The sequence below is a fragment of the Physeter macrocephalus genome, chromosome 3 (genome assembly GCF_002837175.3).
Source record: "Physeter macrocephalus isolate SW-GA chromosome 3, ASM283717v5, whole genome shotgun sequence".
Classification (NCBI taxonomy): Eukaryota; Metazoa; Chordata; class Mammalia; order Artiodactyla; family Physeteridae; genus Physeter; species Physeter macrocephalus.
In genome coordinates, this window is record NC_041216.1 from 26,898,942 (window position 1) to 26,922,482 (window position 23,541).

The window sequence follows — 23,541 nt, forward strand, 5'->3', positions numbered from 1 at the left end:
TGCAACGGGAGAGGCCACAACAGAGGGAGGCCCGCATACCACAAAAAAAAAAAAAAAGAAACTAGAAAAGTCAGAGCAAATTAAACCAAAGTAGGCCAAACGAGGGAGATAATAAATGTAAACATGACTTGCAAATGAAACTGAAAATAGAAAAACAACAGAGAAAATCAATGAAACCAAAAGCTGGGTTTTTTTTAAAGATAAATAAAAATAATAAACCTCTTGCAAACTTGACAAAGAAGACAAAAATTACCTATATCAGGAATAAAGGAAGAAATAGATAACCTGAATTGTTCTCTAACTACTAAGTAAATTGAATTGGTAGCTTAAAACCTTCTGAAAAAGAATTCTCTAGACCTAGATGGTTTTGCTGGCAAATTCTACCAAACATTTAAAGATGAAATGATATTGATTCTACATGATCTCGTCCCGAAAAGAGGAGATACCACTCTTCAACTTATTTTATGAGACTAGCATCACCTTGATACCAAAACCAGGCAGAGATACTACCACAAAGAAAACTACAAATCAATATTCCTCAGGGACATAGATGCAAAAATCCTCAATAGAATATTAGCAAGTCAAATTCAGCAACATATAAAACAGATAATATACCATAAACAAATGAATTTTATCCTCGGAATGTAAAGCTGGTTCAATATCCATAAATCAACGTAATTCACCATATTAACAGTTTAAAATAGAAAAACCATATGATAATATCAATTGATGCAGAAATAGCATTTGAAAAAATTCAACATTCATTCATGAAAAAAAAGCCTCAACAAAATAGAAATAGAAGGGAACTTCCTCTTCCTGATGAAGAGCATTTATAAAAACCTACAATTAACATCATACTTAATGGTGAAAACCTGAAAGCTTTCCCTCTAAGACTGAGAACTACACAAGGACTCTCATACCTATAGCATTATATGGAAGCTTTAGCCATTGCAATAAAGCAAGAAAAAGAAATAAAAGTCATATAAATTGGAAAGGAAGGAGTAAAACTGTCACTATTTTCACATAACATGATTGTCTACATTAAAAATTCCCAGAAATATATCCCCAAAATTAACACTCTTAAACCTCACACGAGCTTAGCATGGTCACAGGTACAAGGTCAACACGTAAAAATCAACTGTATGCCTATACACTAGCATTGAACAACTGGAAACCAAAAAAATTTTTGAATACAATTTACAATAGTTCCAAAAATTTGAAATATTGCATTAGCCAAAGAGTTTATTCTGATTTTTCCTTAAGATGTTAAGGAAAAACCCAAATGAACTTTTTGGCCAACTCAATACTTAGGTAAAAATCTAACAAATTTTTACAGGATCTGTATGCTGAAAACTACAAAATACTGGTGAAAGAAATCAAAGCAGACCTAAATAAATGGAGATACACATCACAGTCATGGATGAGAAGACTCAACATAGGAAAAATTTTAATTCTCTGCAAAGGGATGTATAAATTTAATGCGGTATCAATCAAAATCTAGCAGGAATTTTTGTAGCTATAGACAAGCTGATTCATAAATTTATATCAAAAGCAAAGAACTAGAATAGCCAAAACAATAAGGAAAAAGAAAAATCACATTAGAGAAATTAAACTACATGCTTTAAAGACATTATAAACCTACAGTAATCAAGACAGTGTGGTATTGGTGAAACAATAGACATATGGATCAATGGACAGAATACAAAGTCCAGAAAGAAACCCTCATTGATTTTGATAAAGGTGCAAAGGCACTTCAATGGAGAAAGGACAGTTTTTCAACAAGTGGTGTTGTAACAATTGGTTATCCATATGCAAAAAAAAAAAAAAAAAATTGGACACTTGACTTAAACCTTTATATAAAAATTAACTCAAAATGGATCATAATCTAAGTTAAATACATAAAATCATACAATTTTTAGAAAGGAACATAGTGGGGAAATAATTGTCACTTGGAGCTAGGCAAAGATTTCCTAGACAAAACACCGAAAGTAAGATGCACTTTAAAAATGATAAATTGGACTTCACTGAAATTTCAAAACTTTGTTCTGTGAAAGGCACCCTTAGGATAATGAAAAGTCAAGGTACAAACTGGTAAAACAAAAATTGTCAAATCACATTTATGACTCAAAAAACGCAATTAAAAATGGGCAAAATATTTGAACTGAAGCATTGCTAAAGAGGATATAGAAATGGCAAATAAGCACATGAAAAGCTGTTAACATCATTAGCCAGTAGTAGAGAAACACAAATTAAAACTACAATGAAATACCAACACACATCTAGTAGAATAACTAAAAAATAGATAAAAATTTAAAAATAAAACCCCAAACAATAAGAATGGTTTATCTGTTTCTTATAAGGTTAATCAAACATTTACCATATGACACAACAATCTCACTCCTGGGTATTTACCCTAGAGAAATAAAAACTTATGTTCACACAAATACCTATGCACAAAAGTTTGTAGCAGCTCTGTTCATAATCAACAAACATGAGTTTATTCAGTGAATGGGTAAACAACAGTGGTTCATCCACACTGTGGAATTCTACTGAGCATAACAACGTGGATGAATCATAAGACATTAAGCAGAGTGAAAGAAGCCAGTCTCAAAGGTTCCATACTGTATGATTCCATTTATAAGACATTGTGAAAAAGACAAAACTATGGCAACGGAGCACAGATCAGTGGTTGCCAGGGTTTCAGGGTGGGGTAAAGGTGTAACTACAATAAAAATACCAACCAGGGCTTGCTTTTAGGTCTGGACAATCATTCTAAAGTTCATTAGAAAAATAAACAAGTAAGAGCTGCCAAGAACATTCTGAAAAAGATAAGTAATAAAGGTGGATTTGCTCTATGAAAATGAAAATGTATCATAATTTGGAGCGTAACAGTGGAGTATGAGTAAACAGACAAATCACTGAAAAAGTATAGACCATCCCAAAATAGATCCAAGTACAACTGGGAGTTTAGTATACGGCAGAGAGGGGACGTGCCCATCAACAGGTTAAAGAGTGGATTAATTCAATAAATAGTTTGGGGACACTTGAGTATCTCTGTGGGGAAGAAAAAACTGTATACTGACTCTATTCCTTCTACCCTAATAAATTCCAAATCAATGAAAGATTTAAAGTAAGAACAAAATGAAACAATTAAAGTACTAGAACACGTTTTTTGTAATTTTAGAGTAAAAAAAAAAAAAAAAGCTTTTTAAACTATGTCACACACTTTGGAAGCCATAAAAGAAAAGACTAATAAATTGGACTATTTAAATGTTTGGGGGGGAACTTTCCAGAACCCTCGGTGAAAAGGCGGAGGAGCAGCGGCTGCCCGAGCTGCGCACGGCAACCTGCCCCTTCCTGCTCCCCCACACCAGCATCGGCCTGCTCACCAGCTGTAGGAAATGGTGAAAGAAACCACTTATTATGATGTTTTGGGCGTCAAACCCAATGCCACCCAAGAAGAATTGAAAAAGGCTTACAGGAAACTGGCCTTGAAGTACCACCCTGATAAGAATCCAAATGAAGGAGAGAAGTTTAAACAGATTTCTCAAGCTTAGGAAGTGCTCTCTGATGCAAAGAAAAGGGAATTATATGACAAAGGAGGAGAGCAGGCAATTAAAGAAGGTGGAGCAGGTGGCGGTTTTGGCTCAAAGATGTCCCATGGACATCTTTGATGCTTTTTGGAGGAGGAGGCAGGATACAGAGGGAAAGGAGAGGTAAACATGTTGTGCATCAACTCACAGTAACCTTGGAAGATTTATATAATGGTGCAACAAGAAAACTAGCTCTGCAAAAGAATGTGATTTGTGACAAATGCGAAGGCCGAGGTGGTAAGAAAGGAGCAGTAGAGTGCTGTCCCAATTGCCGAGGTACTGGAATGCAAATAATAATTCATCAAATAGGACCTGAAATGGTTCAGCAAATTCAGTCTGTCTGCATGGAGTGCCAGGACCATGGAGAGCAGATCAGTCTAAAGATAGATGTAAAAGCTGCAATTGAAGGAAGATAGTTCAAGAGAAGAAAATTCTAGAAGTTCATATTGACATAGGCATGAAAGATGGCCAGAAGATAACATTCCATGGTGAAGGAGACCAAGAACCAGGACTGGAGCCAGGAGATATTATCATCGTTTTAGAGCAGAAGGACCATGTTGTTTTTACTCGATGAGGAGAAGACCTTTTCATGTGTATGGACATACAGCTGGCTGAGGCATTGTGTGGCTTCCAAAAGCCAATATCTACTCTTCCCAACCAAACCATAGTCATCACTTCTCATCCAGGTCAGATTGTCAAGCTTGGAGGTATCAAGTGTGTGCTAAATGGAGGCACGCCAATTTATCGTAGACCATATGAAAAGGGTCGCCTAATCATTGAATTTAAGGTAAACTTTCCTGAGAATGGCTTTCTCTCCCCTGATAAACTCTCTTTGCTGGAAAAACTCCTACCTGACAGAAAGGAAGTAGAAGAGACTGATGAAATGGACCAGGTAGAACTAGTGGACTTTGATCCAAATCAGGAAAGACGGCGCCATTACAATGGAGAAGCATGTGAGGATGATGAACATCACCCTGGGGTGGTGTTCAGTGTCAGACCTCCTAATGGGGCCAGTGAATAACACTCACTGCTGGCATTTTATTTGCAGTAGTGATTGAGTGAAGGACTATAATCATAGTATGCTCACTACTTGCTACTGTTTGTTTTAATATTCAACTATAGCAGTGTTTTAAAAGTTAAATGAAGAATAAACTCGAATATAAAAGCTCAAAAAAATGTTTTTTGAACAGGTAGAATAAAAAGTTTCTTAATCAAATAAAAACTTAGAAATTATTTAAGATACATATTACAGAAAAAAGGGCTAATTTCTGTAATATATAGAGAGCTTCTCCTAACCAATAAGAAAAAGACCAACAACCTAATACAAAATTTTATAAATATGTGAATACATAGTTCATAGAAAAAGAAAATACATTCAACTTTCTTAATAAGATAAATGCAAAGTAAAACTATAGGATAACTCCTTGTATATGCCAGAACCACATGAATAAAACAGTATGATAGTATAATGTTTAGGTAAGAATGTGAGGAAACAGACACCTTCATATGACGTTGCTTGGAATGTAATTTAATTCAGCATTTATCTATAGGCAGAGTGTTGATTAAATCAAGTGTGGTACGTTCATTCTGTTGACTAGCAGCTCCCAACTCAAGTCTTTTCCTTGCTGTCGTAAAGGAAAGCTTCTCCCCTGGAGTTCCACAGGGACCCTTGCTCCATCAGCTCTTTGCTCGTGGATCACCCTCTCAGTGGGTCTTTCCTAATCTCCCAATTTAAAATTGCACCCACTTCCTATGCCTTTTTTTCCCCTGCTTTATTTTTCTTAATGATGCACACCACCATCTGACATACTATATACATTTTTTCATAATTTACTGTCCATCTCTCCTCTCCAGAATGTGTATCAGAAAGGGCTACTCTGTCTTTGGCACCTAGAACGATGCTAGGCACACAGTAGCTGCTCAATAATACTACTTACTAAGAATGAGGCAGCTCTTTACGTACTAATGGAAACCAATCTAATACAAGTTATAGTGTTACCCTGAAAAAGCAAGATGCAATATGTGTACGAAGTATGCTACATTTGCGCAAGAGAAAAGAAAGGAAAAAGTGTCCATCACTGGAAGGATCGATGAGAAATTGTAACATGTTGGCCTCTGGGGAGCTGATTGCCTGAGGCGGGGTGGGAAGTGGGGAAGGGAGACTTATTCTTTACTGTATAGCTTTTCTACCTTTTCAATTCTTTATCCTGTATTAGTCCTTCAAAGTTTGCATAATTTATAGTTTAAAAATATATAACAATATGGGACCTCCATGGTGGTCCAGTGGTTGAGACTTTGCCTTCCAATGCGGGGCGGGGGGTGGGGTGCGTGTTTGATCCCTAGTCGGGGAGCTGAGATACCCACATGCCTCGTGGCCAAGAAGCCAAGACATAAAACAGAGGCAGTGTTGTAACAAATTCAATAAAGACTTTTAAAATGGTCCACATCCCCCCCCCCAAAAAAAATTAAAAAATACATAACAATCTTAAAAATATGAAAGTCCTCTAACCTATAATACCACATCTAGAAATTTATCCTAAGTACATAAAAACTGTTCAAGGATAATCATTGAAGTATGGATAGAAAAAAATCTGGAAACAACATAACTAGGTTATGTTGTAGGTTAACTCCCTGCAAGGAACTACCGTACAGCTGTTAAAATATACTTATCTGCGTTGATTTAAAGTTCACAGTATATTGCTGGTTAAAAATGATACTTTTTTAGAGTGTGTGTGAAAATGTGTGTGTGTTCACTAGATTTAGGGGGGACTTTTACTATCTATACATTTTTATACTGGCTGCATTTTCATAATAAGTTACTTTTGAGATCAAAACAAAGACAATGAAAAAAATAAGGTCACTTCTTCAAAAGAAAATTTTATAAGATGAAACATGCAAAATAAGTTGTTTCTCTTTATAATTATTTTAAATGTTTCTTTAAATTTCCAAGCTGCATAAAAAAAAAAAAACAATGGCAATGAAAATATTTTCATGTTGGAGAAAATACAATGATGTCTCTTTCACTCACACCTTGCCGTAATGAAGGCCACGCTCTTTAACCAAGAAAGAAAGTGCTCTCGCCATGATCTCAGCTATTAATTTTGGGCATAAGACAGCAAGAACTCAAGTAATAATGACTGTGGTTATAATAGTTAACATTTACCTCATGTTTAATTTGTGCCAGGAACTGCTCTAAATAAATGCTTTTATGTGCAGGAACTCATAGAATGCCCCCAACAGCACCAAGAGGGAGGAGACAAGGCTACTCCCCACTCACAGATGAGGAAAATGAGACAGAGTTTGTTCAGTCATCCTAGTCACCTCCAGCACCTGGGTACCCTTCTCCCCGGGCCTCACCCCCTGCACTGCCGTTACTTGTTAATATGTCCACCTCCTCAAACAGACGATGCAAATTTTCAGACTCATTCAGCTGTGGATCTCCAGCCTAGCACACTTCAGAAACACGGCATATGCTATTGAACCTTTGTTTATCGAATCCATGTGAATGACAAACAAAGAAAAAGGTCCCAACCAGGGCAGCCCAGCACCCGAGAGGTGCTGCCTGCAGGGCTCCTGTTGAGAGGAAAGACCCTCATGAGGGACTCCCAGGGGAGAAGCCAAACCTGGGCTCTAACTAGGAAACAGATGAAGTACACCAACTCCTCCCAATTTATAGCATGTGCTTGCACAACTAAAAATCTTATAACTGCAGATATTAGAGGTGCATATTTCATTACTTTCAGCATTGCGTATTTATAATTTAGCAGTGTGTAAAAATTTATAAAGGCACCACTAGTGGTTGGTTAATGATGGTTACTGTGGCAGCCCATATTTAGTGTATTTTTCATGTCACAGAAATCTGGCCTGGAACAGAATGCCACATTCATAAAACAGGTGATGAAAAGGGGGAGACATGGGCCAGGGGCTTTGTGACAAAACGCTACTAGACTCACAAAGGCTGTCCCTATACCGTCAGTGAGAGGCGAGCTGCTCCAAAAAGGACACGTGAAAGCAGATGCAGAGGGGTCAGAGGCATCTCTCGATGAGCCAGATGCATGGGAGCCCACTGCCAGCCCAGCTTCAAAGAGCAAAGCTTTCTGATGGAGAATAGTTAAGACGAGAGACCCCCAAGAGAAAGCGGTCGATGCTACTGCTGTATTGACAAATGTATAATTTTATCTTGGAAAAAGAAATCCTCTGCCTTTCCAAAAGTGAGTCCTAAAATAACTGCCTTTCGAGGACCAGTGTCCAAATTGAGTTTTTATTCATCAGTGGCTACAGATGAGCCAGAGCAGGTCCTGGAAGTTTACCCCCGAAGCCATGGTCTGGTCTCACAACTCATCAATTCTAAGCATTGGATGACATGGCGCCGGGCCCAGGGGCCGGGAAAGCCTGCAGCCCGGCCCCATTACAGAGCTCAGAACAGCTCAGCTCCGGGTAGGGCTGGGACGGCGGAGGCCTGATGCTGCAGGAGGTGAGAGCTGGCTGGGCGGGGGCCAAGGGGAATGACGGCTTTGCAGCAGAGATCCCAGGAGCATCCCTCCTGCCCCCCAGCACCCATCGTCCCTGCCCTGCCCTCCAAAAATAATAAAGAGCTTTGGCTTTTCCTGTCCTATCCATACTGCGGGGAAGAGGTGAGGGGACTTCCGCGCAGGTGTCATTAAATCTATCCATAGGTTAAGCACTGCCAAGCTCTGCTCAGGCCACCCGAGGGTCAGGCAGAGCCCAAAGTGCTGCCTGCCCAGGCTGAGAGGGATTCTTCCCAGGCCCCACCTGACAAACCCCCTATAGTTACCAACAAGGGCTGAGAAACCATAAGACCCCTTGTACTCCCCAAACACAAAGTCAAGGGATTTGATAAACAGAGTCATCTATTTTCACTTGGTACAACAATTAAAGCAGACCCATATTTTCAAACCATCACCCTGAACAAGCCAAACCACACTATAAATCCAAAAAGAATAATTAAAACCTACACTTTTTCTCACAATACCACAGAGTGAGGCAATTACAAGGCACTTCTAATGAGCAATTTATGTAATTTAAAAAGTCAGACCCACAATATGCAAAGAACACTCCAGTGAATTACTGCCAGGGACCCTGTGCCCTTTGATCCTTGTGCATGGCCCCTGCTGCTGTGACTTCTCAGTCACCCTCTCCTTGTATTTCCGGGCGCCTGGAAAATAGCCACAGAAGATTTTCTTCATAAGCTCAGACTGTGCCTCATACTTAGAAAGCACATTGAATACCAACTTGCATAAAGGATGGTGGGTAATTGCTGCTCGCATCCAATATGAGCGCTGTATCTCATCTACGATATGCAATTTAGAAGCTATATTCTAGTAAGAGAATTTTATGACTTGCTGTCATGTTAAATAAACGTTTATGGCATAATGGAATTAATATTTACTTTGAGCGCAATACAGACTATTCAAATAAAGTTGTTCTGGAATCACTTTACACCAGGACAGTTGGCACAGGTTGCCAACCGACAGCAGGACTTGAATTCGCTTCCCCTTATCACCCGCCGATGACTGACTATCTTTCCATTTTCTGGTTCAAGCTGTTTCTGGACAATTTTTTAAACAATTGCTGTAGTTAAAAACGGTGGTGTTGGATGTGATGTGTTAAACGTCTGTTGAGCTGGCAGCACGTGCAGGGGTGGGGCAGGAGGAGAAGGGGAGAAAGAAGGGGTGGTGGTGGTGGATGATCCCGTGCCAGCGTCCGAAGGAGCGGTCGGAAGGAGCAGCTTTGGAAGAAGGAAAAGGACGTGTTCTGAGTGAGCCCCTCTAATGCTGTTGTTTTCAGAAGGGCATTTGTGACTCATCGGACATTCAATCTGTTGCTTTTATGTGAAGGAAAATTTTTAAAAAGAATACTAGCTCACATCTAAATTACGCAGTGGCTGCTTGATTCTAACATAACTATACAGCAAGCAATTCTCTTACTTTATCCTAAATTATAATTTACTGAAGGTGCGGGGAGCAGTTATTCCAGATCTTAAGTGAGTCAGAACCACGGTCAGGTTTACCGCGAAGCTACCAGCACTGAAGCTTCAGGACTGCCCCCCCCCCCGCCTCACCACCCATGTGTTGCATGGACAGACCCCTTCCAAGATGCTAGGCCTAATTTTGTGTTCATTATTTTGTATTTATACAAGATCCCCAACTGCACTGGCTTCAGACCCCATGAAATTGGCACCTGCCCCGATCAGAAATAAACTTACATTTCAAAGCAAAACAAAACAAATTCTTAAGAGGAGTGGGAAATCCTGTCCCAGGGTGGGGTTGGGACCTCTCGAGGTCCTTGGCACGAGTGTTCTCGATGGCGCACGTGGGGTTGCGGTGGTGCCACCGGGGAGGGGATGGAGATGTAGGGCTTTATCTGAAGGGTCCAGGAGACTAAGACACAATGGCCAGCTTCCGACTCAGGGGAGCCACTGGCTGCCGGTGAGGCTGGATGCTCTCCGAGTCTGAGTCATGCAACAGTAGGAGGCAAGTTGCCCAGACTATAAACAAGTGGAGAATTCCAGAGAAAGCAGGGGTTAGTGGGGCGGGCCAGACCACCCACCTCCTCCCTCTGCCTTAGTCCCTATGAGTCACAGGCAGGATTGTCAGAAGGGGGGAAGACAGCTGATGATGCTTTCACAGGGCCAAATCCGAAGCTCTTGCTCAGAGGCTAAGATGGTTTTAATAATATTCCTAGTTGTAAAGAGTGCCTTTAATATAAAGAAATCAAGTCGTTTCATATACTGTTTTGCTACAAAGAATAGTTTTACTATTGGTCTTCTTAATGACCAATCCATAAACACATAGAATGACCTGGGTAAGGACCCCGAGTCTCTATACCTCCAGCTCATATTTTGAAACAAAATTTTCAGAATTTTTCAAGATGAGGAGCCAGTCCCAGAGAGGGGAGGGTACTTGCTTAAGGTCACACAGCAAGTCAGTGGAGTGAGGCAGAACGCAAACTCAAGACATCTGTGACTCTATCACAGTAGCCCCTTCATTAAAGCAAGTCACCGCCTTAGGTCACTGCTGGAGAAGGAAGAAGCCAGCTGAGCATCCAGAAACCCTGAGCCTGGTTGGCAACGGAGCAGAGGGGAAGGGAGGCCCAAATGCTAACCGCTCAGGAGTGCCCGTCTTGAATGTTTTGGTGTTCCCCATCTCAGCGCATGAGTCCAGACTCACCCTTCTCTCCAAGACCGTCCCTGAGTGCATTTCTGAGGCCCTAGGTCAGGGATTTGGGGGTTCCAGAACCTAGCACAATGCCTGGCACATCTTAGGTGCTTAATAAAAGTTTGCTGGATAAACAATTTAGTACGTATCTATTGTAGAATGTATTGAGACATCTATAAAACATCCTTCAGATAGAAGTGATGAAATATGCAACAGACTTCTGGTACTCCAGGGCCATTTGGGCACAAAGCTCTAGAATTTCCCCTGTAGCAAGTCACAGGAATCCCAAGCCTGTAGATGGAGGGAGGGACCTGTGTGAACAGACCCCAGGAGAAAGGGTGACATGCACCAGGTCAGAGAGAGCTAGCGGTCCCGTTTCAATTCACGGTCAGAGAAAAGACAATCATTGTCCCTCCAAGCTGAAAATCCATTCCTGGCCACCCCAGGGACCCCGGGCGGAACTTGTCAGTGGCTTTTCTAGAGCAGAAAGTAGCTATGATATAAGGAAGAGGGGAGCTCTGCTGCACGGCAGCATCCTGGGTTGGGGCAGGGGGTCCACGCATCTCTGGGGCATGCTGAGGAGGAATTCAGCCCTCACAGCTGCACCCAGTACCCCTGCCATGTTTCCTTGGCTCTTGCCCTGCACCTCCCCCTCGGGAAGTCCACCCAGTCCTCAGCCCTGGAGCTCTCTGTCCAACCACATTCCGTAGAGTCTTCCTTGAGAACGCGCCCCTGCAAGTTCCCTACAGACACCAGCCTAAAAGTGAAACCACAACATCTTTACAATGGTCTTTGTTTATTTCAGATTGCAAATTGTCTGATGATTTTATTTCAATGAAAAGGACTGCTCTGTATCACACTGCAAACACATACAGAACTGTTGCCCATAAGGGTGATGATCTGGTGCAGGGGATGGGAGGAAACAGTAAACATTAAATCAAAGCGACTCAGCTTCCAGCCACAATGAAGGGACTGAAGCTGGACCTGCCCTCCTGCTGGAAACAGCCATAAAACTCGATGAAAATATCTGAGGCTACTCTTTGCAGGCACTGGATGACAGGCAGTTCAGGACTGTGATCCCATAAGAAAGAAAACACACAAGGTGAGCCCTACATCTGCCGAATTTCTGGACCATTATGCAGGGAGGTGGGGTCCCAGTTGGGCACAGCAGCCTCCCTGATCAGAGAAGGCAAAAATCAGAACCTGGGGCTGCTGAAGCAGCTAGAATTTGCAGGTCTGAGCCCTGGAGAGAAGGGAGCTGTGTAGAAGGAAGTCTGCAGAAGTCTGCTTGGAGGTTCCTGGGGGGTAGCCGGTTGAGGGCAGAGCTGCCCATATGCTGGGCAAGACTCTAGATACTATAGCACTGAAGGCTAAACAGCGATACTGGAGGTCACGCAGGGTTGGGGGACCTTGAATTATGGCCCAGCCAGATGTGAGAACCCTCACTGAGTACCTGCAGCATTCACTTAAGACTCCAGAAAGCCCAGGCTTAAGAGGAAGGACCACATCCTTGCATAAGCAGCAGAGCCTTCAACTAAGGGCAAAACCAAAATAGACCAACCATATCAAAAGAGTAGAACCAAGTCATCTGTCAGAACAAAAATCAACATGCTTTACAGAAAACAACACAATCCAGACTCCCTACAACATAAGTTCCATAATATCTAGAGTATACCATGTTCATGGATTGAAATTGGTCTACAGATGTAATAATCAAAATCAAAAAGAGCTTTTTTGAGGGGGGAGAAATTGTTTTTGCAAAATTAGGATCTTTCTGAACATACAGTTTTGCAGTTTCTTTTCCCATTGATCCTCCATCCCCGTCCCAATCATACCCTCATCAGGCATTTGGCACAGCTAACCACTTCCTCTTCAGAGTTCCTCTTCAGTTGGTGTCCAGGTCATCACGCTTTCCTGGTTCTCCTCTGCCTCATGATTCCCTTTGTCTCCTTTTCCTCTGCTGGCTTTCCCTATTTCTCCCAGATTGCTAAATGTTTTAGGTGTCCCAGGGCCTCAGTCTTTGGTCATTTCCTCTCCTCTGTACACTTTCCCTGGGTGGTCACCCATGGCTGATGCCTAAAAAAGTCTGCATCTCTGGTCTGACGGCTCCCCTGAACTCCAGATTATATATCCAATAGCTTACTCAACATCCACACTTGGATGTTGCATTTAATGTGGCTGAAACATACCTCTTGATTTTCTCCCCAAGCCCTCTCCTCTCCTATGATTCTCTATGTCCGTTAATGGCACCATCCTTCATCCAGTTGCTCAGGCTGCAATTTGGGAATCATCTTCATATTTTTCTTTCCCCTTATCCCACATCCAAGTTATCAACAAGTTCTACCAACAATATCTTCAAAATGCACCCCCTGTCAGCTCACTTCTCACCACCTCCACTGCTGTTAAAGTAACTGAACAACCATCTTTTCTTGTCTGGAAGACTGAAAGTGGAGCAATGGTACAACGAGATAGGTAGGAGCATGGATGCTGGGGCCAAATAGCATGAGGCCAAACCCTGGCCCTGCCACTTACTAGTTGCATAAGCTTGGGCAAAGTATGTAATCTCTCTGTGGCTCATTTTCCATCTGTAAGGTGGAGTGCCTAATAGCACCTTCCTCCCTCAGAAGACTGGTACAAAAGACTTTGAGTCAAGGGTCCTAGAAGGCTCACTCCCTTTGGCCCTTCTCACTTGCTCTGATGTGTTGTGAGTGTGATCTGCAGAGGTCCACATGGCAGGGAACTGAGGTGGCATCCAGCAAATAGCTAGTGATGAACTGAAGCCCTCAGTCCAGAAGCTCATGAGAAGCTGAATCCTCCCAACAATCATGTGAGCGAGCTTGGAAAATCTGGGCCCATTTGGCCCTGGAGATGACCACAGTCCTGGCTGTCACCCAGCCTGCAGCCTTGGGAGAGACCCCGAGCCAGAGGACCCAGCTAAACCATGCCTGGATCCCCAGCCCACACAAACGGTTAGGAATAAATATGGCTGTTGTAAGCTGCTGAGTTTTGGAGTAATTTGTTACCCAAACATTGGTAACTAATACACCCTGCCTTCTTAGAGGCACCGATCACCTCCTGGATTGTATCTGTCCATTGTGTCAGTCTCCCCTGCTGCTAGTAAGCTACACGAGGCCATGGGTATTATCTGTCTGGTTGACTTCTGAATCCCTAGGAACTAGGACCATGCCATGGCAAGCACTCAATAAATATTTGTTGCATAGATGAATAAATATCACACAGTGGGCCTTTTCCTGTGTGGCTATGTGATGTTGAAATGACGAACACCTGGAAGTAATCTGGAAAAGACTTCTTAATCTACACCCCCGATTCACAGTACCACCAGCCATTCAATCAGCCAGCATGGACTAGGACTCTGCCAGGCTCCATGGTGCAGACTGGAAAGAAACATACAGCAAACCCTTCCCTGAAGGAGTTATAATCTGGTTGAAAGGAAGAAGTCAGCTCGTGAAAACACGTAGAGGGGTTTAGTTCTCAGTCCTGGGCCGCTGACCGAAAGATCTCACGTGGAGATCCGTGGGTCCCCCCGATGACACTGAGCACATGTGTGAGCCACGTGCCGCTCCAAGCGTTGGACACGTGCTGCCCCACATGTGTAAATCTCCAACCCCCAGAGAGGTAGGTGCCACTACGATCCTGGTTTTACTGATAGAAAACCAAAGCAGAAAGGACTTAAATTGCTCACGGTCACACGATGGGTAAAAAGCTAGAGCCAGTGTTTGACACCTGAAAGACGACTGCTAGCCCAGCCCGTGCCCCAGCCCATACGCGGTGATTGGCCCATGTCCCCGCTCACACGCGATGATTGGCCCGTGTCCCTGCCCACGTGTGATGATTGGCCAGGCAGCCAGATGGAGGCGGGGTATGAGGGGAGGAAAGTCGACACCAGAATGACCTTGGAGACCAGGTCAAGCGCGGAGGGAAGCTGTGGGGCAAACCTGTGACCAAGGGCCTTGGCCTCCGAGGCCATTAGGGAAAGAAGCCCCAGAGTCGCTGCCCCGTGACTCTACCCAGGCAGGGCTGGTCCTCACCTGCAGGGAGTAACGGCAGAGTCGGAGAGTGGCTGTCTTCCCTTTAACCAAGTGCATAAGGCACAGGGATAAAATGAAAATTTATTAACGTCAGACAAGAAATCACTACTCCAGGGACCAGAAAGTTGCATGATTTAGAACATTTTCTTTGGGAAACCGAAGGAGAGCAGGTCGGTGGTTTCTATGTTTAAGCCTTTGGGCAGAGGAGGCCAAGGCAGCCCTTTCTCCACAGGGCTGGTCTCACCACGGACCATGCATGAGCTAGCTGGCTGCTGGCCAAGCCTGCCTGTCCCCCTGACGCTCTCTCTTGTCCCATGGACAGCTGCCATCAGGTGCAGTCCAGTTCTGGGGGCCTGAGTCCACTGTCCTTTAAGGTGACTGCCCATCTCTGCAGTTTCACAAGGATTTATGAGAGCTGTTGAGTTCCCCTCCTTGCCTGCTCCCTGGAAAAACGGAGTGTAGCCCCAAACACCTACGCTCAGCAAGTGGACAAGAGCATAAACCCCCAGGGGGGTCAGACCAGGCTGCAGAGCACAGCCCCACCCACAAACCCACGAGGGAGTCCCCCACCACCTGGGGCTCGCCTCCACCTGCCTCCCCGTCCGAGCACCCCAGCCGTTTGCACTTCTAGGGAGAGCTTGTTCAGCAGTGATCTCCTCAGGCACCTCCTCTGACGGGCGCCCAGGATTAACTGGTGCCCTGTGCACAGAAATGAGGGAAGCCTGGATTACTCTGGGCTTGGGGCTCAACTGTGCTCCCCCTGGGAAATGCCTGCCAGTGGTACCCTTGCACACCTTAACAGGTGGGAAGCATGAGGCTGCTGGCACGGAGCAGAAAAAGGGTTACAAAAGCCAAATACTCATTACTACCCAAATCTCCTGCGACCAGCTCCAAAGAGACCCCAAAGGTATTTCTGAGCTTTTGGAGAAAGGTGGGCACGAAATACCTCGGGACCCTGGCCAGCAACACTACAAGAAGCCGTGAAGATACTCCTTGTCCCCATGCCCAGGGGAAACCCCAAAGCCTTGAGGCATTAAGCTGGGATAATTCGTGTCTGGAGTGCCCCATCCAGAGTCCTAAGTGGGGTGCTATCCATTCCCAACTCCTCCACCCCCTGCTTCAATTGCATTGAAATAGGAGCACGGTGTTGTAACAGATGAAAGCAGACCACCACATTATGAACGCTCTAGTGATAAATACATTTCCCGGTGGATGGCGAGAAAACAAATGACAAACAAACCCAGACAGGAAGGTGCACATGGATCACAGGACAACCTGGGCCTTCGTGCCATAACACCGCGTATGCTCTATAAACCGGCTCGTCATGACTCTTCCGTCTTGGCTGACAAACGACCAAATGGGCTCTGCTCACTCTGAGTGCCAGAGGAACGCCAGCCCGGGAAGGGCCTCCAGGTGCGGGCAGGGATGATTCTCTCGGGCCGGCTGCCTTCCAGCACATGGCATCCGGGTTGCAGCGGGCCTCCGGCAGCAGCTTCTGAAGCTGGGGAGGCCTCTGGTCGCTGGGACAAGCTGTGCCTGTGTTCTTCACCCTTTACCAGCCTCCAACCCTACCCCCAGCTTCTCTAGCCCAGGTCCTTCCCTTTCTACTGGAAAGCAGTCAATAGGTGGGGTGCAGCAGAAAAATTACCACGGAAATCAGCTGGGCTTCAGAACTCCCAGCAACCCAGCAGGGAGCTGGACCCATGCCGAGTGCCTGCTGCTTCTTAGGTGATTCTCCAGGATTGCCAGGAGAACGGGCGACGACTGGCTTTCCGGGAGATCACTCCTGATGTCTGTCTATTTGGTGGTGGAGGATGGGCTGGGGCGGGCCCCTGCTCTGCAGGAACTCCTGTGCAATTCCCAGAGGGGAAGCAAAGCGCAGAAAACACTCGGCTTTGAACTGGGAGGCCTCTGGAAGGGAGCTGGGGGCGCGACGGCAATAATGCCAACTCGCTTGGGCAAAGTGGCTGAGTTTTCTGAGTAGGCGAATGCACACCAGGCTGCAGGGGCCTCGAACAGGACAAGGAAGGAACAGCAGCCCTCAGTGATTTGTAAGGGCTGGGAAGGAGTTTCTTCAGAAGGAATTCAATCAGGGATCAACTGGGGTGGATCGGGGAGTGTGAGCTTCTCGCTCCTGAGTACAGAGAGTGGGGGACCTGGCATCTGGGCTGACAGTCCCAAGAAAGAAGCAGCACCATTATGTATCATCTTTCAGAAGACAATCCAGTCCTCAGAATGGATGGCAAGGCTGGGGTAGCAGAGGTTGGGGTTTTGGTTTGGGGTTGTTTTTTTTTTAAGATTTTTTTGATGTGGACCATTTTTAAAGTCTTTATTGAATTTGTTACAGTATTGCTTCTGTTTTATGCGTTGGTTTTTTGGCCCCGAGGCATGTGGGATCTTAGCTCCCAGACCAGGGATCGAACCGGAAACCCCTGCCTTGGAAGGTGACGTCTTAACCGCTGGACCGCAGGGAAGCCCCAGGCTGAGGGGTTTTAACAGCACCCTCAGCCTCTCCAGTGTATTCAAGCTTCCCATAAAGATCCGAAAGAGATCCACATTCACTGGAGCTGAAACACAAGGTGGCTTCCAGAAAACACAGGCTATTGGCTCTGTCTGCTAAATAAGTTCCTTCAAATAACTTTTTTTTCTCTCCTTTTCAAACTGTCAGAATGTAAGGGTCGTTCAGAATTGATCCCCAGAGAAGGCTCTGTCCAATAAAACTTCCCTCTAGCTCACATCCCAGGAAGCCTCAGAACAAGCCACCGCTTCAGCAATTCAGTCTCCGTATATTTTAATTTTCAGAATATTTAATTTCTGGCCACCAGTCCTTAGGTCTCCAATCTGATTTGGTTTCTGTACAAGGATTTTTCATAGTGTTGGTGGAAAATATATTTAATTTCAAATTTCTTTCCTTTGGCTGCACCGTGCGGCATGTGGGATCTTAGCTCCCTGACCAGGGATCAAACCCGTGCCTCCTGCAGAGGAGGCATGGAGTCTTAACCACTGGACTGCCAGGGAAGTCCCTGATTTCAAATTTCTGCAAACTAAAATATCAATGTAAACGTCAGAGCATGTGTGGGCCATCCATGCCCCCTCCCCGCGACGCACGCGCCGGCTTTGAGACGGACGTGCGTGCGCCCTTGGACGGTGTTCTCAGATGTTTCCATTTACAGAGCCCCATCCAAACAGCGGGGGAAGCTGGCATCTGGTTTTCTTCCCTGCACCACTTTCTGTTTCCAGACAGTTGTTGGAAATGTGCCTCTAGAGTTCCAACTAAGAAGCCGAATTTAGGTGACAACCAAAAACGTCTCTTGCTCATGACGCCAATGGAACGGATCCAGGCTGGCTGCCCTGTCCACACTGGTCCCCGTTCCTGGGCTAAATTCTCGGCTTTTCCACTTCCGCCAGCACCGAAGAGTGAAGCATTAAGCCCCGGGCAGGCTGGAGCTGTGCAGGCAGCTGAAGTAACCCCAGGAAGCAACCCTCCGACAGCGGCTAATTCATCACTAGGAAATAATTTGGGCCTACAGGACAAGTAGATCATTTGCTAGGGGTGATGGGAGGGTGCACTTAGAGGAACCATCAGCCTACTGGGAGCAGGCGCCTAATAGACACCTTCTTTCAACAACTCCTAGGAGTTATCCATTAGTAAGTCTGTTTTAGATGAGGAAACTGAGGTTCAGCGAGGCCCACCGTGGCTGCATAACTACTCCACGGCAGAGTAGGCTCAGGCTGGCTCCACAGCCCACGTGCTCCCTACCAGGGTGGCATTCTGTCAAGCACACGTCTTCTGAGATTCCCCAGTGCAGCACGAGGTGGTCCTGCCACAGGGCAGCTGCTCCTGCGTCTCTCTACCTGTTCAAGTCTCCACGACCCCCAGCCGTGGGGCACTGCTCCTGCGCCTGGAGCAAAGGCCCACCTGGGGCTTTCAGTGGGTGCACCACGAAGAAACCAGACCCTGCTTTCCATGCACCTTCCAGCACCTTCCAGCACCTTCCATGGACCAGCACGGGGCCATGGTTCTGGCAGACTCAGAAGAACATGGGAGCCCGTACCATGCACCCAGCACACGAGAGTCAGGGGTCAGATCCTCTCCTGCCCTTGAGAGCTGAGTCATTTCACCTGTGACCCTGTTGCCTCACCTCCCAAATCAGGGGATATTCCAGAACAGTAAAGTCCAAAGGAGCCTCAGAAAACATGCAGGTAAATACACAAACTGAGAAAATGTTGGGGATTTTCCAGTGATTGGGAGTTCAATTCCACTGCTCTCTTCCATCAGGGGGGACAAGTGAGAGTCACTGTCCCCACCGTACTGATGTCACAATGAAGAGGAAGATGGTGACGATGATGAAAAAAAAAATGGTTGCAAAGGATCTGCACTTACTCAGGTTAAGAAAAGCTGAAGATAGCAGTCAGTTTAAATGTGGAGAAAGTATTTTAAATGTATCTTAATACAAGCTGGAAGATTAAGGCAGCAAGTGCTTTGGTGGTAGGAGTTTCAACACTTCCATTTGGAAATGCAAAACGGCCTGACGGAGACCAGGGGCATTTCTCACAAATGCCAGGCGACCCAGCTACCCTCCCTGAAGGAAGGCAGTGAAAGTGCAGGAACCGGAGCCCCACCCATGGCTCTTTCAAAATCTAAAAGTGAAGCAGATAAACTGCTTCTACCAAGGCTGCAGGTAACCAGTAAGGTTCAAAAAAAACAATGTTTTTTTAATCACCTAAATCCAGAGTCTACACATAATACAGGAGAAAACCTCCAAGCAAGGGAAAGCACTTTCACAGGTGGGAACTTTGGGGCTTCCCTGGTGGCGCAGTGGTTGAGAGTCCGCCTGCCGATGCAGGGGACACGGGTTCGTGCCCCGGTCCGGGAAGATCCCACGTGCCGCCGAGCGGCTGGGCCCGTGAGCCGTGGCCGCTGAGCCTGCGCGTCCGGAGCCTGTGCTCCGCAACGGGAGAGGCCGCAACAGTGAGAGGCCCGCGTACCGCAAAAAAAAAAAAAGAAAAAAAAAAAGGTGGGAACTTTGAATTCCCTCACAACCACCACTCGCCTCGGCTAGACCAGGTCCGTGAAGCGTTGCCTGACTTTCCCTTTTGTGATGACTTTGATGAAAAATGCCACACATTTGATAGCAAGTATACATTTCCCGCTACTTTCAAACGCATCTCATGTGTTCCCCACTGTATTAGCTCCCTGGGGCTGCTGTACAAATTACTGCAAAGTGGGGGGCTTAAAGCAACAGAAATTTATCCTAGCACCGTTCTGGAGGCCAGAAGTCCAAGAGCAAGGTGTTGGCAGGGCCCATCTCTGTGTCTGTCTTCACAGGCTTTTCCCTCCCTGTGTCCATGTCCAAATTTCCCTCTTCTTATAAGGACACCAGTCACTGGATGAAGGTCGCCCTAATCTACTGTGACCTCATCTTGATTTGATTAGTTACGTCTGCAAAGGCCCTATTTCCAAATAAGGTCACATTCTGAGGTTCTGAGTGGAAATAACTCTGGGGCGGATACTATTTAACCCAATATACCCATGGTAACCATGAAGGGAGTACAGGGGAAAACATTGCATAGATGAGGCATCTGGGCCCATATTCCCCCTTTTCCTCTGTCTCAGAGACCCTCTCGAAGGTCAACCCTTCACCTGTGATCTTAACCTCTTGCTTTCCTCCGTCCTCTGGGACTGGCTCTCAAAACCAACCCTTTCCCTTGACTCTTCACTCTCGCCCCTTCTACTCATTTTCCCTCATACAGACACACATGGAAAACCTCACCCCAACTTTGCTTCCACCACCCCATCTCTCCTGTTAATACCAAATGTACAACAGGAGGGGTCTGCACCAACCAGCCCCACCTCCCACCACCTTCCACTCAACCCCTGGCATTCTGGCTTCTGTCCATCATTTGTTGTGCTGTCCAAGGGCACCAATAACCTCTTGGTTGCTGTTCTCCTCCGATATGCTTCTGCTTCATGTAATAAAATGAACCGACACCTCCTTTCCAACCCTCAATTCACCCTTGGCCTCGCTGCATCCAGCAAACTGCCCTTCCTCTGGGTCTTCATCCAAATTCTTCTTTTCCTGCTTCTCCCTCCCATACTCATGACCCCAGACTCCCTATTGACTTAATGACCCACATCCTAGGTACTCTGTTCAACTAGTGTTCGCTAAGTATCTTTTAGGCTAAGGACATTGCAGAGACGCATATCTGACATTGATTCTGCAACTTAAAGTCTAAGAGAGAAGATAAATTGAATAACCATAGTGCAAAGTAAAATGGAGGTAAGGTGCTCCAGGGGTTTTGGACAAAAAGCAACCCCTTCGTGTTGGAAAGCACTCTGGGTGTGAAGCTCTTTGTGTGGGCTTGTGTGAGTGTGGACCTAAGAGCCGTAATTCCTATTCCTGAAGCCTAGCTCTACCACTTACCAGAGGAAGTCAGGGAACCTCCCTGTACTTCAGATTTCTCTTTTACAAATAGGGATAATACTGACACCAAAGTCCATGGGATTCTCTGGAAAAGTAAGTGAGATAATATACATATGGTAGAGACTGGCCAGATGTTCATCAATGTCATTTCCTTCCCCTCAGCCAAGAGAGACTACATTTCCCAGCCTCCCTTGCATGTAGACTGGCCATATGACTGAGCTCTGCCCAATAAAATGAGGGTGAAAGTGATGTACACCACTTCCGGGCCTGGCTCCTTCTCTCTTCCCTGTCCTCAGGGCTGTGAAGGAAAGTCTCTGAGATGGTGGAGCCAATACAACGGAAGGACTGGGATCCCTGAGTCACTGCCTGGGGGAGAACCACTTTGAAGAGGTGTCTGACTCTGCTGGAGTTGTAATGTGAGTGAGAAGTAAACTCGTATTGTAATCAGCCATTGTATTGAAGGGTTTATTTGTTACACAGCATGGTCTAAGCTATCCTGACCAATATAACATGTAAAAATATTAGCTAGGATGATGATGAAGGAGGAGGGAAAAAAGGAAGGTGGAGGACCTTGGTTGGAAGAGCCCAGTCCAGTCCCAAGAGCAGTTTTGTACACACACGTTAGAAATCTCATGAGACCAGGCCTGCTCAGAGGTCTTTGCCCCCAGATGACCTCCATGCCCCACGTCTGCACCATCACAATGAGATAAGACCCAACTGGAGCCCTAAAACAAATTAACAGTGATGCCACATTCGGCCTTCCTCACAACAACATGCATCCTGCAGACACATGCGTGTCCTTGGCTGGGGCGTGGACCCTCCCACATGCAGGTGCCCCCCCGCCACCCACGAGCTGCTCACTTGGCTGCAGCTGCTCCCAATCCCCCTCTGGAGCATCCTCCCCTCCCCCAAGCCTGTTCAACCTGCCAAGTGTTTCCTGACAAAAATAACTTACTTTTCCCTCGTTCTCTGGTCTCCCCTGCTGCCAAAGTTGCTGCTTCTCAGGGCAGGCTGATCTCAGCTAGGCAGAATCAGATGGACTGAATTTATACCCACGGAGTAAGTCTCACAGTGACACTCACAACCATGCTGGACACTTACAGTAATAAGAATAGGAGTAGCAGCTCCAGCTTCTCTTCACCAAGGGCCAATTCAGTGAAAAGCCCCGGCCTAAACTCTACACCCACAACCTACAGTCCTGAGTGCACCTCTGTCCTTGGGACCAAAGGAGGACGCTAAGGCTCAGGAAGCCCAGTTAACTTGCCTGAGGTCTCACTGCTCGTGAATATGAAACTGGGATTTTCACTCCGGCCTATCCTCTCTCCAGTCAGCCCCAAGAGCCCCCCAGATCTCTAACTTGTAGACTGTCAGACATATTTGGGGTCACCCTTCCCACTCCGAGCCTAACATACTTTGAGACTTGAGAGCCCATCTCTAGCCTGGTGGTTCCAGAAATCTTCACCCTGTGGGGAAAAACGTTGGCTACCAAACTGCTGCCATGATATCATGATCACTTTCATTACCCATTGGCACTTCTCAGGAGGACAGCAGCATTTCCACTCTGAACAGGTGTAATTCCAGCCAAAGAGAAGAGCTTGGACACCACGGCCACAGCCACGACTTATTACAGAAGATCTCTGTTTGGCCTTTTAAAATGTTTCAAACAGCTGCAGACCCCTGTGACTATCTTCAGGGACCACCCAGATCCCCAGATCTGGAATCGCTGCTCTAGCAGCTTTAAAGCATGAAGGCACACTCTGGCACACTTGTCCCTACCCCCGGGCTGTCTCCTCTGCCCGATGCCCCTCTGTGCTTGGCCCACTCCTCCTCACCCTTCAGGACTCCAATCACTGCTGGTCTCCCAGGGAGGTCTCCCCTGCCCTCCCAAGACTCACCACCCCCTTATCACTCAGGTGATGGGTGCCCTGAGGCAGAGACCAGGTGGCATCAGTCCTTGGAGCCCAGCACAGGGCTCGGGATGCAGTAGGCTCCATCAGCACAGTGGTGGAGGCATCAGAAAGAGCCACATGTGAGAACACATAATAGAGGAGCAGCTCTTTCCTGGCCTTTCTGCTGTGAATAGAGGACACATGGGGCCTGTGAATTTGTAAAAGATTTAGAAATGTACATGGTCACCTGCATCATGAGTCTCCTGCTGGTCCCAATTTTGCATTGTAGGGACCTCAGCCATCAGTGGGGCTTGGAACAAAGGATGCATATTTGTCATAGCTGCCAGGTGCTATAGTCAGCAAGTGTCATTGTGGAGCTGCCTGATACTTTCGGGACCCTACTTTCA

General features: G+C 45.9%; 1 protein-coding gene and 1 pseudogene across 2 annotated transcripts in view; one reads left to right on the forward strand and one right to left on the reverse strand.

The window, feature by feature from the left end:
* The window catches only part of CAMTA1 (calmodulin binding transcription activator 1), a 913,233-nt gene that overhangs the window by 418,345 nt on the left and 471,347 nt on the right, over positions 1-23,541 (reverse strand). The gene's annotated exons all lie outside the window — the stretch shown is intronic.
* Positions 3,358-4,613, forward strand: LOC102986208 (dnaJ homolog subfamily A member 1-like; annotated as a pseudogene).